Source organism: Cervus elaphus, chromosome 13 (genome assembly GCF_910594005.1).
Source record: "Cervus elaphus chromosome 13, mCerEla1.1, whole genome shotgun sequence".
Taxonomy (NCBI): Eukaryota; Metazoa; Chordata; class Mammalia; order Artiodactyla; family Cervidae; genus Cervus; species Cervus elaphus.
In genome coordinates this window covers 22,888,453-22,902,758 of record NC_057827.1, presented here as the reverse complement: position 1 = coordinate 22,902,758, position 14,306 = coordinate 22,888,453, and the positions used below count along the sequence as shown (strand labels likewise).

Genomic DNA, 14,306 nt, shown 5'->3' with positions numbered 1-14,306 from the left:
TCTGGCACCGTGGAAGCCAGGGCCTGGCAGGCGTGTGGTGCTCTCTGGCATGGGGTTGGCCTCTTTCCTTCGTGTTCCCCATCACCCTAGTCGATTGGCCCCACTCAGTTCCCTGGGCTGGGTCCTGTGTGCCATGGACAGATGAAGGCCAGACAGCAGCCCTGGTTCTGCATTTCCCCCCTGACGTGATGTAACCAGGGGACTTTCCTTGGTGGTCCAGTGGGTAAGACTGCACTTCCACTACGGGGAACATGGGTTCAATCCCTGGTCAGGGAACTAGGATCCTGCATGCCATGCAGCCAAAAAAAAAAAAAAAAAAGTCATTCCGAAATGATTCCCTGCTTGCTGAGTACTCAGACATGGGGTGTGAGGGGGCCCCAGCCCACCTCCCAATCTGAGGTGGGTGCTGAGCGCAGGGCCGTAGCATCGGCCAGATTGGTCCTGCCTCTCAGGGCCCACCGTTAAGTGGTCGGCCATGGGTGGGGACACAAACAAGCTTCATTCCTTCACGTTGGTGATGCAATGATGCACAAGACAGATAAAGTGTCTTGTGGCCTGGAAATTCAATGGGCAGGGGCCATCAATGTTGATATAAATCACTCAGATAGTGTCAGAGAGCCATACGTTCTAGAAAGGAACTGAGCAGAGTGATGAGATGAGAAGCTTGATTGGGAGATGGGAAGTGGGCGCTGCTCCTGGTTTGGGGTAGGGCAGCTCCAGGAGGAAGTAACAGTCCAGCTCTTATCTGAAGAGTGAGCAAGAGGCAGAGCTTCGGGAATATCCCCGAGGGTGGAATTTTCTGGCAAACTCTTTTTGAGTTGGGAATGGACTAGATGTTTTTGGGATGGGAGAGAGGCTGGAGGAGGGTAGGGCAGGTGGGATGGAGTGAGCAAGGAGGAGGGGTGAGGCAGGTGAGGTTGGAGGGGTTGCAGGCCACAGGAAGGGGTTTCAGCTTTAATCTGAGTGTAGTGAGAGGCTCTGGAAGCCTTTTCCTTTTAAACAGGAGTTGATTCAATTTACATCTTAAATGGGCACAATAAATGTGTTGGAGAAAGCTTACCAGCTTGTGGGTTCAGATAGCTGGGGCATGTGGAGAAGGTCTCCAGAGGAAGGGACCACTGAATTGAAACCTGAAGGGTGAATTAGACCCATGGTGGGCGACCCATGCAATGGATGCTACTCCAGGATGAGAGAACGGTGTGAGGGAGGCCCTGAAAGCATGGGAAACGTTAAAGAGCTTGAGGATCTTCATTCTGGCTGGAGAGGTAGGGAGGGGCCAAACCAGGCAGGGATGAAGGAGGTAGACTTTTTCTTGGGACTGTTGTGAGCTTGTTGAGGACTGGGGTCTGGTCTTTTTTTGTTTTTTAAGTTTTTTCTTTTTTGATGTGGACCATTTTAAAACTCTTGATTGAATTTATGTCAACATTGCTTCTGTTTTGTTTTTTTTTGTTTGTTTTTGGCCAAGAGGCATTTGGGACCAGGGATTGAAGCTGTGCCCCCTGGATGGGAAGGTGAAGTCTTAATCACCAGGGAAGTCCTGGGGTCCAGTCTTGATTATTACTTTTTTTCCAGTGCTCAGCAGCTGCCTGACTAAATCAGGGCTGACTAAATCAGGGCTGGAGCCACACATAAATGAATGAATCAATGGATTAATGAATTAGGGGAGTTTATGCAGGGAACCTAGAGGTCGTGGGACTTTTTCAAGGTCAGGGGAGCCGAGTGGGAGCCTTGGGTCGTGAGAGGGGCAGATGTGGCTGGATGGGAGGTGGAGACCATCAGCCCGTGACGGTGGGTCCAGACTGCCTGACCTGACTGCCCGGGAAGGGGCGGTAGGCCTGAACCTCATCTGCCCTCAGTCGGTGGCCCATGAGGAAGGCCCGGCCCCTCCTGACAGGCCCTGAGGCCCATGCGGGAAGGAGCTCAGGAATGCCACTTGCGAACATCTATTTGTTTATTCAGAGATTTAATTAACATGTTTAAATATTAAAGAGTAAACAACGTGTTCTAGTGGGATTCAGCATTTACCAACAGGAGTGCTGACTTATTTAATTATTTGTGCTTTCTCGGCCCTCAGGGTCTTGTTTCTGGCTTCCTTCAAGGGAGGCACTGTTCTCCCAGGAGTGGGCGGGGAGTGGGGTTGGGGGTGAGGGTGGGAAGCCAGGGGAGGAAGAGGGGCTGGGGAGGGAGGATGGGAGGAGGAGGAGAGTTTTCTGGGGAGGTGGAGCTGTCCAGGCCCAGGGAAACCCAGGTGCTGGGTGGGTGGCTGGCCTGTGCAGAGGAAGGAGGGAATTGTGAGTTTCAGGACAGTGAATCCGGGACTCTCTACAGCTGGGGGATTGGAGGGTCTTGGGGCCTCCTCTGTTTTCGTGTGCTGACGTTTGTGGGGGGCATCTTCTCACCTCGATACCTAAAGGGCCTGCAGCCCAGATCAGAGCTGCCCTTACTTCATTCCTTCTCTTCTGTGGAGAGAAGGACCTGGGTAGTTGAAAAGGCCCCAGCTGCCTCCGCAGGGGGACCTCTGAGACCAGAGGTGTTTTACAAGTGATCTGCATTATAACATCTCTGCAAATGAAGTCCTGGGTGCTGAGAGATTACACTGGGGGTTATTTATTGGCAATGCGCGCTACGGTTTTAATTTTTTCTTTTTGCTTATTCAGGCTTTAGCTCCAGAGGAAAATAGCCTGGGGTGGCTCCGAAATAGATTCTCTCTGCCCCATTAACTTATTCAGTGAGTTTAATGGTCCTTTTTCCCCTCAGCCTTGAAGCCATCATTAAAAGGCAGAGATTTATAAAAGCAAAGACACTGAGCTTTAGTCAAACTTTTGCTCTGAGGTGGGGGAAGGGCAGGGGTGGGGGCAGTTGGGGTCCCCTGGGCCCCTCTGCTCTGGGTGCTGTCCATGAGTGCGGAGTGAATCCTAACGCTCAGACAGAAGCTCGAGGCTGGCTGGCTGGTCTCTGAGGGTTCGGGGAAGGGGCAGCGCCTAATTAAGGGTGAGCGTCCCCCTCCAGGCTTTTCCCAGCTCTCGCTGGGCTGGGGTGTCTTGGAGTGCTTCCGCAGAGTCGCTGAAAGGCCAGGGTTGAGCTTCCCTGGTACTCAGGGGTCTCCGAGGCTGTCATGAGGTCTGTCCCCCCTCCGCTCACTGTCTGCTCTGGTCCATTCAACAGAAAATCAGGTCACTGCACGCAGGGAGCAACTTGTCAGAAGCCAGTCCCCCGAAAGCCAAGTGACAGAGAGCCGGTTGCCCAGATGATCGGCGAGCAAATGGCCAACTTGCCTGTAGGCCTCTCACGGAAAGCCTGGCTGGGTGCTCCAGTTCGCCGAATTTACCAACACTCGGATTTAAGGAATAGAGTTGTGGACTCAAGTCAAGCCAGGGCTGTCCAATTCATTTCAATCCAATTGGATCCACTTCACTTGCTCCATTATTTTAGCATCTGTGGTGTGCAGAGCTGGATGTTGCAGAAACTACAAAAGAGCTTAACTATCCTGGGGGAGGTCAGATTAGACAGAGCCTCGGCTCCTCTATGGAAGGCGCCTGTGAGGAGCAGGGTCACCGCAGGACGGGAGGCGGCGGGGGCAGAGAGGGGTTCAGGAGGACTTGAATGAAGCAGACTTCCCAGGAGGCAGTAGCTGTAAAGAACCTGCCTGCCAAGGCAGGAGATGCGGGTTTGTTCCCTGGGTTGGGAAGATCCCCTGGAGGAGGGCATGGCAGCCCACTCCAGTATTCTTGCCTGGAGAATCCCCGTGGACAGAGGAGCCTGCCAGGCTACAGTCCAGGGAGTTGCAAAGAGTCAGACACAACTGAAGTGACTTAGCATGCTTGAGTGGGTAAAGTAGCTGATACGGGGGTGTCCCTTGATGCACAGGTCAGATCTGGATTGGGAAGGAGGAGTGGGGGGCACATTTTGGGCTGAAGGTACAGTGAAAGTGCCCAGTGCGTTAGAGGAAATGCAGGGTTCCCATTATGGAGTATGGAGGGGTGTGAGAGATACAGACAGACGTGCCAGAGACCACTTTGACTGCAGGGCTTTGAATGCTCAACTGAGGCATCTGGATTGGATTGGGTGAGTGATTGGAGTCGTCGAAGGTTCACAGGACAATCTTTAGATAAAGTTCAAATGACTTCACAAAACGAAAAAAGTCTGTTTGTTAGTGGAAAATTAGAAATAGCCAATAGTAGGCAAAGGAATCACTCATAGTCCCAGCAGCCTGAAAAGAAAACCATGCTTTGGGAGGGTTTCCTTCAAGTCTTATATTAGGGTTGAGTCTAGAGCCTGCTTAAGGCGAAAGTAACCCCTGAAACACTTTGTGCTCACTGTGAGGGGCACGTGGGAGCTGAGGCCAGCCAGGGGTACAGTGGTGGAGTTGTAGCTTAGTCTGATAGAGGGTCTCATCAAGCGAAATGCAGACCGAAGCACCAGTGTCTTTATAGAGTAGTTTTTATTTTCCTTTCTCACTCTTCCTGCATGCATAAGCTAAATGGCATAAATTCAGTGTTTGGACAGATGCTGAAGCTCCAATACTTTGGCCACCTGATGCGAAGAGCTGGCTCATTGGAAAAGACCCTGATGCTGGGAAAGATTGAGGGCAGGAGGAGAAGGGGACGACAGAGGATGAGATGGTTGGATGGCATCACCGACTCAATGGACTTGAGTTTGAGTAAGCTCCGGGAGATGGTGAAGGACAGGGAAGCCTGGTGTGCTGCAGTCCCTGGGGCCGCAAAGCGTCAGACAGGACTGAGTGATGGAATAGCAGTATATGGAAGAAAGCGCACCATTGTGTGCGTGTGTGTGCACATGTGTGTGTTTGTGTGTACATGAGCAGGTCATTTTGATTTGTGTTTTAAGAAGAAGAATCGAAATGACAGGTATACCGTGGGTTAAGGAAGAGGGAGAGGTAAATGGTAGAGAAAGAAGGCAGGTGAGTGCAGTAACTCAGGGATGGATGAGGGGGGCAGGAGGCAAAGAGGGTGCAGAGGGAAGGGATTTCAAAGACCCAACAAACATTTCAAAGGACTTTGCTGGTGGTCCAGTGGTTAAGACTCCTCACTTCCAATGCAGGGATGCAGTGGGGCTTGCATTTTATCCCTGGGCGGGGAACTAAGATCCCGTGTGCTGCGTGGTGCAGCCAAAAAAGAGAAATGCGTATGGAATTTCAACTTTTCAAAGAGCTCCGATCTCACTTGCTGAGTGAGTGATGGAGACATGAAGGGGTACTAAGGTTTTTAGAACTTGACTGAGGGGAGGACATTGTTGCCTGGAGCAGGTTTAGTTGAGAAGCTGAGATGGTGACGTCTACTGGGGACACCTGAGTCCCTGGGACTTGGGAGAGGTGCTGAGGGTGCAGGTTAGGAAGCCAAGCGGGCCTGGGTGTCCCGATCAGGGCCCTTCTCTCTGAAGTCTCACCAAGTGACGAAGCAGCCAGGGTACTTGTTAAAAAGGGGCTGTGGCCACCAGCCAGCCTTCTCGATGGCCGTCTTTAGGAGAGGCGTTTCTTTAGGAGAGGGTCTTTTGCCTGGGAGAGTTTCGTTAGAAACTCTGGTAGAAAACGGTGGCTCCAGAAACATCTCACCTTTCTGTTTTTATTTTCGAGGCTCTTTGGGCTTCTCTGCCCCTCTCTCCCTTCCCTGCCTTGCCTCACCACTTCTGTAGGTAGCATCCTGCCTCTTATCCCAAATAAGGACAGCAAGGTAATAGGGGGAGTCATGATGTTGGCATTTAGGTGGAATAACAAGGAACCTGGTTGCTAGATGGATGTTAATAATCATGGAAAAGTTCAGATGAATCTCACGGACTTACACTCCAGTGCCTTTTCACAATCACTTCTGACTGCCCTGTGACGAAGGCTGGCCAGACCTCACTGTCCCGTTTTCCAGAGAAGGCAAATGATTTATCTCAGATCTTCTGTCTGTTAAGAGGAAAAGAATCCCTTCCACAGCTTCCAGTTTTCCCACGATCACATTCTCTGTCTCCAGAATGAGAACATGTGGGCAGTTATGAGAACAGTAGGACCCCATATGTGAACTTGGGAAATCTGGAGTCCTCTTATCCTCCTCGGAGCTGGAAAGTTCTTATAAATAATGATGTTGACGATGATAATGATGACAGTAGTTAATAAGAGCATTACCAAACTTGGGTGCTTGCTACGTGCCAGGCTGTATGCTGAGCGCTTTTCATTCCATGGCTTTGATTCTTAGACAACTGAATGAGGTAGGCATTACTGGTCCCATTTTCTAGATGAGCAAACTGAGGTGGCAGTGAGACCTTGGTTTGTATATGCCCACATTCACCCAGTTTAGCGAGCAATGAAGTGGGTTGGAGCTCAGGCAGCCTGACCCCTGAACCCTGTTCTAGATGACAGCCTCAGGTCTTTGGACTTCCCGTCCAGCCCACACCCAGGGGTGCTGGGACCACCCATCCCGTCCCAGCAGTTGCCTTATAACTTGGTTAGCTTTTCCAAGCTGGAACAGATGTTCCTCACGGCAGTTCAGTGAGAAATTCTGCTCCTTGCTCCCTGGGCTACATTGATCCATTCACCTCAAATAAAATAAACCGTGTGGGGAACGAGATAAAATATTTGTCCCATTGATTGCTTCATTTCGTGTGGTTGGGAGGTGGGAGGGAGCAAGTGGCTGTGAGCAGGTGAGGGGAGGCTGTGCCCGCCTGTGTGCAGAGAGCAGCTGGGACAGGGCCTCGGGCTGCTGGGTCCCCTGGGCATTGCCTGGTGCACCCAGATCGACTCCTGACGAGGGACTGGTAATAGCCCTGGTTAGACGCTGCAGCAGCCACTGATGCGGGCACCTTCTTTTGCGTGGGGAGGGATAAGGGCACCCAACCTGAGGAAGATACAGCCCTTCCCCACACCTCCAAGGGGTCCTAAAGAAGAAAAGGGCTTCCCAGGTGGCTCAGTGGGTAAAGAACCTGCCTGCAACGCAGGTGATGCAGACAGTCACGAGTTCAGTCCTCGGGCTGGGAAGATCCCTTGGAAGAGGGCATGGCAACCCACTCCTGTATTCTCGTCTGGAGAATTCCATGGACAGAGGAGCCTGGCGGGCTACAGTCCGTGGGGTCACAAAGAGTCAGACACGACCAAAGCGACTGAGTACAAAGAAGAGGATGTGGTAAGTGCTTGGTCTTTTTGCTCATCGAGTCACTCAACATTGGAATACAGCATGGCGGGAAGCAGGTCAGAAAGAGCCTGGGTTTAGGAGTCAGGCAGATTTGATCCTGACTCACCTACTCATGAGCTCTGAGATGCTGGGCAAGTCACATAACCTGTCTGAGCTTCAGTTCCTCGTGTGAAAAGTAAACAGCCATGCTGCAGGGTCACTGTTAGAGTTCAGTGGGATCACTCTTGTGATCTCGCATTTGGTTGCAACTAACTGAAAACTGGAGCTATTAGTAATTGCCCTCCACTCTTCCCCAGTAGCCTACTGGACACTTTCTGACCTGGGGGACTCGTCTTCCAGTGTCATATCTTTTTGCCTTTTCATACTGTTCATGAGGTTCTCGAGGCAAGCATACTGGAGTGGGTTGCCATTCCCTCCTCCAGTGGACCATGTTTTGTCAGAACTCTTCACTATGACCTGTCCGTCTTGGGTGGCCTGACATGGAATGGCTCATAGCTTCATTGAGTTACACAAGCTTCTTCACCATGACAAGGCTGTGATCCATGAAGGGAATCTAATACCAACAGCTGTGGGACATAGTGGAGGACAGAGGAGCCTGGTGTGCTGCAGTCCATGGGGTCACAAAGAATCAGATATGACTTAGTGACAAAAGAACAACAACTGAAAACTGACGTGGGTGATTTAAACATACAGAGGTGGTGTTGGTCCATTGGGAAGGAGAGCGATGCCTTTGGTTTCTCACGCTGGATTTGGGTTTGGCTTGGAAAATCCACAGGCGTACATTTGGCTGGTGGTTGGAGTTTCAGGGCCAGCCTTGGGCTTAGCTGGAGGTTTGCAAATTCTGTCCCTAAAGGTGAGAGCTGAAGCCAAGGGTGTGAGTGAGCAGTGAGAAGGGACAAGGGCCAGGGAGAGAAACTGAGCTGTCTCCATTTGGAGGCGGGAGTGAGGAGAGAGGCCAGGCAGGGCGCGGGCTCACAGGGAGAGTGCATGGTGTGGTCGCCAGGGAGATGTGGCCTTTTGGACCAAAGAGCAAAGTGCTCAGCCAAGACCATGGCCAAGTGAGGATGGATTGAAGGGGAAGGGGAAGGGCACATGAAGCAGTGATGCAGACCCTTCCTTCAAGGGCTTTGGTTACCCTGATGGCCTGGCATGCCCGTGGAAGGCAAGGAAGGAATGGAGCCCTGGGAGGCTGATGTAAGGGCTGGAGCAACAAGGCCCAGATGTGGCCATGGGGTAGGTTGGAAAGAAACACTTTTTTTCCTCAAAGGCCTGAACATGCTTGTGGCTGGAATGGAAGGGCCAGTGGAAAGAAAAGGCTGATGGAGCAAGAGACACTGACAGGGCAGAGAGAGGGTTCATGGAGTTGGAAGTTAGTGAGGGACACATGTGGAAGCTATGGTTCCTAGAAGGCTGGACACTGGTTTGTGCACCTAAATCTGCCAGGTCTCATACAATGCTGGATCTTGAATGAATAAAAGAAAAGGGACCCTCTTTCTCTTCGAAAGGAAGTAAAGTGGGAAAGGTGACTGTCCAGATGCCCTAGTGAAGCAGAGAAAAGATGAAAAAGCTCACATCAGGTGTCCTAGATCTTCTCAGTGAGTTGTATGACCTCTCCAAGCCTCAGTTTCCTTACCTATAAAATGGGGATAGTATTCCTAGCACTTTCTCAGTGGGTTATTGGGAGGATTAAGGTAGATAATTTCTGTAGAATGCTTGACACATTCTGAGTGCACTTTAAAAGTTCTGTATTATTACTGTGATTAATTTTATTGGTAGTGGAATGGGAAATAAGATCCTTCATTGATGTGAGTGTGGGCCCAAGGGCAGGGATGGGGATTCAGTGGAGATTTTCACCAGCCACAGGTGGTACGCAGGCCAGAGGTGGTTCATTGATGCCCTGGGTATCAAGGGTGGGCCTGAGAGCAAGGAGGAGGGGCTTCTGAAGCTGAGCATCCCAGGTACTAAGATCTCCCATGGTCAGAAGGGCCCTGGGCAGCTGACATCCTCTGGAAACCTCTGTCCACCCACTATGGGCCACGTCTAGAACAATTTGTGCCTGGAACTGCAGAGGCCAGATAGTTCTCTGGGAAGTTGTCGTTGTTCAGTCACAAAGTTGTGTCTGACTTTTTTGTGACCTCATAGACTGTGGCCTGCCAGGCTGCTCTGTCCATGGGATTTCCCAGGCACAAATACTGGAGTGGGTTGCCATTTCATTCTCCAGGGGAATCTTCCCAACCCAGGGATCCTGCATTGGCAGACAGATTCTTTATTGCTGAGCCACCAGGGAAGCCCCTATCTGGGCTGAGAATATAGTAAAATGTGTGGTCCACATACTGTACCCTGATCCCCAGCCTCCCTGGGCATCTTGAGGGTTATCCCATCCACTCACACCTGACACTTTCCACGATCTACCCTCAGCGATCCTTGGTGATGTGCTCAGGGGCCGGGGCCCAGGGGTACGGAGGGAAGGACATGGGAGGGGCACTATTCTTCCCTGGGGCAGCTGGCCTGTGTTGCTTGAGTCTTAGATCTCCCTGCCGCAGAGCTGGGGACCTAGAGATGATCTAGTTCTCTTCTCTCAGTACACAGATGAGAAAACTGAGGCCCAGAGAAGCGAGGTCTTACCTGGAGTCACAATGTGGACATCCACAGTGAGAAGTCACACCCACAGCTTTGACTCCATGTCCAGTCCTCTCCGGACTTCTGGGCTGCTTCCTGGGATGCCCTTGGCTTGTCACATCTGCCCTTTGCACAGATCATCTGGCTAGGGTAGAGGGGCTCAAGTCTGGGGCAGAAGCAGTGGTGGGCTGTGTATATCAGGGCAGCCAGCGACCGCTGACCACAGTCTTTAAGGCCCTCAGGACACATCTGGATCTTGTTGCTCCAGCCCTTACATCAATCTCCCAGGGCTCCAACCCTCCCTTGCCTTCCATGGATGTGCCAGGTCATCAGGGGTCCTTGCATTTCCGGATTTCTGGAGAGGACTGAGGATCTGATCTGTGGGGATCTGGGTGGGTAACATCAGCGTTGTCAAGAGAGTGGAAGTGGACTGCGCCTGGCTGGTTCTGATTGCTGGGATCCTGCTTTATGAATTGAGACTGGAGTGACTTACAGCAGAGATGTCGAGAGAAAGAGAGAGAGGCCTTCCCACGCTCTGCAGCCCTGCCCCAGCTCCTCCCGCCTCTTTCCCGACCTCCATTCGCTTCACATTTCATTCATCTGCAGCTCGCTTTGGGGGGGCCTTCTCTGAATAGTATCCAGGGGTTCCTCCTACGGAGACCAGAGCATTCTTGGGGTTTGCAGAGAGGAGGCGGGGGGAGTGACCTCTGCAGTTCCCACTGGTTTGTCTCTTCCGGATCAGGCAGAGGGTGCAGCCCCTGGTCTCCCCAGCCCAGTGGAGAACCCACAGTGGTGTGAACCCTGTATGTGAGGTTTTCTGTCCAGAAATGTCTTCTTTTACTCAAGCAAAAAGCGAAAGTTGCTCAGTCATGTCCAACTCTTTGAGACCCCATGGACTGTAGCCCTCCAGGCTCCTCTGTCCATGGAATTCTCCAGGCAAGAATACTGGAGTGGGTAGCCATCCCTTTTTCTAGGGTAATCTCCCCAACCCGGGGATCGAACCTTGGATCTCCTGCTTTATAGGCTGATTCTTTACCATCTGACTCTGTGATTGGAGGGGCAGTGATCCATTGGGGTTTCTCAGCAAGTCCCCCTCTGTTTCATCTTGAGGTTCCTTCCCTCTGATTCTGGGGCATCACTTGCTGGCCCAGAAGCGTGACTCCCTACACAGCCCCTGTGAGAAACCCCATCTTTCTTGAGTCCTCTTGGCAGTACTGGCTGACATTTAAAAGAAAAAAAAATGACTAAATACTCAGGGAGAAGAAAGTGGGATAATTATAGGGGGGAAAAAGCAAACATTAGCAAAATAGTCAGTGTTTCAAAGAAAAGGGCTGCCCTTGTGCACTTGCTAAGCGCTGCTCCCTGGGGGTCGATGTCTTTGTGTAGAGCCCGCCCCCCCATCCACAGAGGCTCCCTCCCTGAGTGTGGGGGCTCGTACACACCTCTGCCCGCCTCTGTGGCGCAGGGTGCCTTGTGTAGCAGCCTCCCTGTCGAGGCGGGGACTCCTCAAGGTCAGGGGCAGGCGGGTCTGAGCAGCACCTGTCTTTTCAGCATCACAGCTCTTTTCCGTGGTGGGCGACTGGGGCCTGCATTTCTGTTAAAGAAGGGGCGTCAGTGACCACATAGGTAACGAGAATCATAGTAACTGTCGTCAGAGCTGCTATTTTGTTGTTCAGTCGATACATCATGTCCGACTCTTGGCGACCCATTGGATTGCATCATGCCAGGCTTCCCTGTCCTTCACCATCTCCTGGAGTTTGCTCAATTTCATGTCCATTGAGTTGGTGATGCCATCCAACCAATCTCATCCTTTGTCGCCCCCTTCACCTCCTGCCCTCAATCTTTCCCAGCATCAGAGTCTTCTCCAATGACTTGGCTCTTCGCATCAGGTGGCCAAAGTATTGGAGCTTCAGCATCAGTCCTCCAATGAATATTCAGGTTTGCTATCCTTTAGAATTGACTGGTTTGATCTCCTTGCTGTCCGAGGGACTCTCTAGAGTCTAGTACCAGCTGCTGTTTATTGAAGTCTTAATATGATCCATGCCCTGCTACCTACTTATGGAGATGATCTCAGGAATTATTACCATGTTGCTCTGAAGTGGGAATTCATAAAGTCATTAGCCCCATTTGACAGATGAGAAAACTGAGGCTCAAAGAGGTTTATGGGTTACATGCCTGAAGTCAGTCAGCTGGGAGATGGGGGAGAGAGTCCCTGGCTGGTTCTGGTCCCAAAGTGCAGCCCATGGGGACTTGTCTGTGGTTCCGGCAGGCAGGGGTTTGAAGAATCCTAACTACTTGCTATGTGGGCCTTAGACTCTGACCCCCCAGCCTGCCCTGATGCTCTGCTCCAGTTCTAAGTCCTGAGCTGTGGCGCCTGGCACAGGATGGCCCCCCACTTTGCAGGTAGAACCCTGATCTGAACTTGGCGCCTCACTCCTCTCAAGGCCAGATGCTCACAGAGGGTCCTGATGTTAACACTGTGCCATCTATAGGGCCAGGGTCCCGGCTGTTACCTGTGCCGAAAGGCAGAGTCTGAGATCTGAGCTAGGTGGGCATGATGGGGTCCTCCTAGTATCGGGATTTGGGGGTGTTGCCTGTGTCTTCTTAACTTTGCAACTCTCCAGAGTCCACAGAATGAATGCCCCTGACTGCCCCATCCTGTCTCCAGGTCTGTCCTCCCTGCTTCATGTCCCTCGAGCCCTCAGTCTCTGGTCTCTAGGCTGTAACTTTCCAGGTCTTCCTCTCCCACCCCATGAATCATAATAACGACGGCCTTCCATCAAGCACCGGTGTGGTGCCCTTGGCGTGCAACATCACATCTACCCCTCCCGTGGTCCAGGGGGACAGATGACCCTGTGATGGCCAGTTTCCATGGAGAGAAGTGACTGGAGATGCCGGCGTTCTGGCTGACTTTGAACTCACAGAGCGCTGGGGTGGGGGACGCTGCTCCACACACAGCCCTGTGGCCGGGCGCCTGGCCACCCCGCCCCCCTCTCGTTCCCGGTGCGGCCCTCTGCCTGCCAGCTGCTCCTCTGCCTCCGAGCCTGTGGGTGGAGGGGCTCTGGGGGGACAGGGAGCAGCGGGCAGTGGGGCACAGATGTGACCGCCCCCCTCTGGGCCCTCACAGGCCAGCGAAGCCTGCTGGGTGGCCTTGCTGCGACACTGTGCCCCGGCCAGTTGGTCAAGGACAGTCCCCTGAGAAGGTCACTGTACGCCGTGGACCCCGCGTGCTAGGGGTGTTCCAGCTAGACCTGCGGGCATCTGCCTTCTGTCGACTGAGCCCCAAGCCCCTCTCCGGCTGGCAGCGCGGGCCAGAGGCAGATGGGGAGCGAGGGCCTTGTTACCTCGCCCCCTGCCCGCCTCCTGGCCTTTCCTCCTCTCCCCACAGCTAGTTCTGAGCTCTGGGCCACTGAGCGATGGGGTGAGGCCGCCCAGCATCCTTAAAGGTTCCTGGTGGCCCCGCAGTGACCCTTTAGTCAAACTCAGCTGCTGCCTGGGCAGTGAAAGTTCATCAGGTCATGTCCTCTCCCTGGGCCTTGGGTTTCCTTGTCTGCTTTTTTTTAAAAAATATTTTTATTTTTGTTTATTTATTTGGCTGTGTTGGGTCTTAGTTGTGGCATGCTGGGTCTTCAGTTGCAGCATGTGGAATTTAGTTCCCTGACCAGGGATCGAACCTGGGCCCCCTGCCTTGGGAGTGCAGTGTCTTAGCCACTGGACCACCAGGGAAGTCCCTATTCTTTTGTTGTCGAAAGGCCATTTCAAGCACAAGAGCACAGGCTGACCCCTGCCTGAATTTGAATCCTAGGACTGCTTCTGGCCAGCGGTGTGACTTTTCTGTGCCTCCGTTTACTGATCTGTCAGGTGCGGATAACTATGGTATCTGAGTCACAGGTCTCTAGTGAGGTTTGGGCACCAGCTGTGTGCCAGGCTCAGAGTCAGACGGTGCGTTGGGGGGATGTGTAGATTCGGCGTGTGTCAGAGCTGGGCTCTGGGGTCGGAATGGTCGCCTGTGTGGCAGAGGAGGTCTGGGTCCCCGCTAGCTGACATGGCAGCTCCTCCTCTGTACGGCCTGGCCCGCCCTGGGCTCAGAAGTTTGCTTTCTGGCTTCTGCTCTGAGGCCAAGAGATTCCGGCTGCATTTAAGGTCTGCAAGAAACCCTCGCTCGGATTGCAATCTGTCCAGTGTCACATAAGCCGTATTGATCAATTCATCTTATATAGTTGGGACCAAACAGCCCTGTAATCTTCCTATTGTGCAGCCTAATTGGTCTCTAGGCCTATGTCATTAGCTCGCTTGTTTGTAATCTGACTCCCTGGGCCGGCCTTTGTGAGCCAGCCGACAAGAAGACCCCAGTCTCCATTTGCCCGTCCCCGGGGTGGGGGCTGACCTTGGTGCCCCTTCATTCTGGCCTGGACTCCTTCATCAGGTGTGACAGGCAGGGGCAGGTGAACTCCTTGGGTCAAGAAGTGAACATAGCAGTGGGATCCCCGGACCTGGGTCCCGGCTCTGCACTTGGCATTCATCAGCTACTTACCTTGTTTATTTACCGTGTTTGAA

At 52.6% G+C, this 14,306-nt stretch overlaps 1 protein-coding gene and 1 non-coding gene across 9 annotated transcripts in view; one reads left to right on the top strand and one right to left on the bottom strand.

Moving 5' to 3' along the window:
• NTRK3 (neurotrophic receptor tyrosine kinase 3) overlaps positions 1 to 14,306 on the top strand; it is a 419,093-nt gene that overhangs the window by 23,420 nt on the left and 381,367 nt on the right. The gene's annotated exons all lie outside the window — the stretch shown is intronic.
• Positions 13,403 to 13,475, bottom strand: TRNAG-CCC. The gene has a single exon. It is a non-coding gene; the product is annotated as a tRNA-Gly (tRNA).